At 36.3% G+C, this 3,235-nt stretch overlaps 1 long non-coding RNA gene across 1 annotated transcript in view; it reads right to left on the bottom strand.

Moving 5' to 3' along the window:
- LOC309642418 overlaps nucleotides 1-3,235 on the bottom strand; it is a 4,436-nt gene extending 1,201 nt beyond the window's left edge. The window contains exon 1 of the long non-coding RNA XR_014253181.1: nucleotides 342-3,235. This is a non-coding gene — a long non-coding RNA (uncharacterized lncRNA). The remainder of the gene's footprint in view (nucleotides 1-341) is intronic.

Raw genomic sequence — 3,235 nt, 5'->3', positions numbered from 1 at the left:
CTTCCCTGGTGGCGCAGTCGTTGAGAGTCTGCCTGCCAGCGCAGGAGACACGGGTTCGAGCCCCGGTCTGGGAAGATCCCACATGCCGCGGAGCAACTAGGCCCGTGAGCCACAATTACTGAGCCTGCGCGTCTGGAGCCTGTGCTCCGCAACAAGAGAGGCCGCGATAATGAGGCCCGTGCACCGCGATGAAGAGTGGCCCCCGCTCGCCGCAACTAGAGGAAGCCCTCGCACAGAAACGAAGGCCCAACACAGCCAAAAAAATAAATTAATAAATAAATAAATTAATTAATAATAATTAAAGGTGCTAATAATTAAAAAAAAAAAAATTAAATACAAACAAAAAATATTAAAAGCAGCAAGGGAAAAGCAACAAATAACATACAAGGGAATCCCCATAATATTAACAGCTGATCTTTCAGCAGAAACTTTGAAAGCCAGAAGAGAGTGACAGGACATATTTAAAATGATGAAAGGGAAAAACCTTACAACCAAGATTACTCTACCCAGCAAGGATCTCACTCAGGTTCGATGGAGAAATCAAAAGCTTTACAGACAAGCAAAAGCTATGAGAATTCACACCACTAAACCAGCTTTACAACAAATGCTAAAGGAACTTCTCTAAGTGGCAAGCACAAGAGAAGAAAAAGACCCACAAAAACAAACCCAAGTCAATTAAGAAAATGGTAATAGGAACATACATACCAATAATCACCTTGAATGTAAATGGATTAAATGCACCAAAAGACACAGACTGGCTGAATGGAAACAAAAACAGGACGCTTACATATGCTGTCTACAAGAAACCCACTTCAGACCTAGGGACACATACAGACTGAAAGTGAGTGGATGGAAAAAGATATTCCATGCAAATGAAGTCACAGGAAAGCTGGAGTAGCAATACTCATATCAGATAAAATAGACTTTAAAATAAAGACAGTTACAAGATATAAGGAAGGACACTACATAATGATCAAGGGCTCAATCCAAGAAGAAAACAATTATAAATATTTATGCACTGAACATAGGAGCACCTCAGTACATAAGGCAAATGCTAACAGCCATAAAAGGAGAAATGGACAATAACACAATAACATTTGGGAACTTTAAACCCCACTTACACCAACAGACAGATCACCCAGACAGAAAATAAGTAAGGAAACACTAGCTTTAAATGACACAATAGACCAGATAGACTTAATTGATATTTTTAGGACATTCCACCCAAAAGAGAAAGAATACACTTTCTTCTCAAGTGCACGTGGAACGTTCTCCAGAACAGATCACATCTTGGGTCACAAAACAAGCCTTGGAAAATTTAAGAAAATTGAAATGGTATCAAGCATCTTTTCCAACCACAACGTTATGAGATTAGAAATCAATTACAGGAAAAAAACAGTAAAAAACACAAATACATGGAGGCTAAACAGTGCACTGCTAAATAACCAAGAGATCACTGAAGAAATCAAAGAGGAAATCAAAAAATACCTAGAAACAAATGACAATGAAAACAGGATGATCGAAAACCTATGGGATGCAGCAAAAGCAGTTCTAAGAGGGAAGTTCATAGAGCAATTCAAGCTCACCTCAAGAAACAAGAAAAAATCTCAAATAAACAATCTAACCTTACACCTAAAGCAACTAGAGAAAGAAGAACAAAGAAAACCCAAAGTTAGTAGAAGGAAAGAAATCATAAAGATCAGATTAGAAATAAATGAAAAAGAAATGAAGGAAACAATAGCAAATATCAATAAAACTAAAAGCTTGTTCTTTGAGAAGATAAACAAAATTGATAAACCTTTAGCCAGACTCATGAAGAAAAAATGGGAGAGGACTCAAATCAATAAAATTAGAAATAAAAAGGAGAGATTACAACTGACACCACAGAAATACAAAAGATCATAAGAGATTACTTACTACAAGCAACTATATGCCAATAAAATGGACAACCTGGAAGAAATGGACAAATTCTTGGAAAAGTACAACCTTACAAGATTGAACCCGGAAGATTTAGAAAATATAAACAGAGCATTCACAGGTAATGAAATTGAAACTGCAATTAAAAATCCTCCAACAAACAAAAGTCCAGGACCAGATGGCTTCACAGGCGAATTCTATCAAACACTTAGAGAAGAGTGAACACCTATCCTTCTCAAACTCTTCCAAAAAATTGCAGAGGGAGGAACACTCCCAACCTCATTCTACGAGGCCACCGTCACCCTGATACCAAAACCAGACAAAGATATCACAAAAAAAGAAAATTATAGAGCAATATCACTGATGAAAATAGATGCAAAAATCCTCAAAAAAATACAAGCAAACAGAATTCAACAGCACATTAAAAGGATCATACACCATGATCAAGTGGGATTTATCTCAGGGATGCAAGGATTCTTCAATATACGCAAATCAATCAATGTGATACATCATATTAACAAATTGAAGAATAAAAACCATATGATCATCTCAATAGATGCAGAAAAAGCTTTTGACCAAATTCAACACCCATTTATGATCAAAACACTCCAGAAAGTGGGAATAGAGGGAACTTACCTCAACATAATAAAAGCCATATATGACAAACGCACAGCAAACATCACTCTCAATGGTGACAAACTGAAAGTGTTTCCTCTAAGATCAGGAACAAGACAAGGATGTCCACTCTCACCATTATTGTTCAACATAATATTGGAAGTCCTAGCCACAGCAGTCAGAGAAGAAAAAGAAATAAAAGGAATACAAATTGGAAAAGAAGAAGTAAAACTGTCACTGTTTGAAGATGACATGATACTATACAGAGAAAATCCTAAAGATGCCACCGGAAAACTACTAGAACTAATCAATGAATTTGGTAAGGTTGCAGGATACAAAATTAATGCACAGAAATCTCTTGCATACCTATACACTAACAACGAAAGATCAGAATGAGAAATTAAGGGAACAATCCCATTTACCATCACTACAAAAAGATAAAAATACCTAGGAATAAACCTACCTAAGGAGGTAAAAGACCTGTACTCAGAAAACTATAAAACACTGATGAAAGAAATGAAAGATAACATAAACAGATGGAAAGATATACCATGTTCTTGGATCGGAAGAATCAATATTGTGTAAATGACTATACTACCTAAAGCAATCTACAGGTTCAGTTCAATCCCTATCAAGTTACCAATGGCATTTTTCACAGAACTAGAACAAGAAATTTTACAATTTGTATGGAAACACAAAAGAC

This window comes from Balaenoptera physalus, assembly GCF_965194825.1.
Source record: "Balaenoptera physalus genome assembly, chromosome: 14".
Taxonomy (NCBI): domain Eukaryota; kingdom Metazoa; phylum Chordata; class Mammalia; order Artiodactyla; family Balaenopteridae; genus Balaenoptera; species Balaenoptera physalus.
The sequence above is the reverse complement of the archived record's forward strand: the minus strand, read 5'-3'. Positions and strand labels throughout refer to the sequence as shown.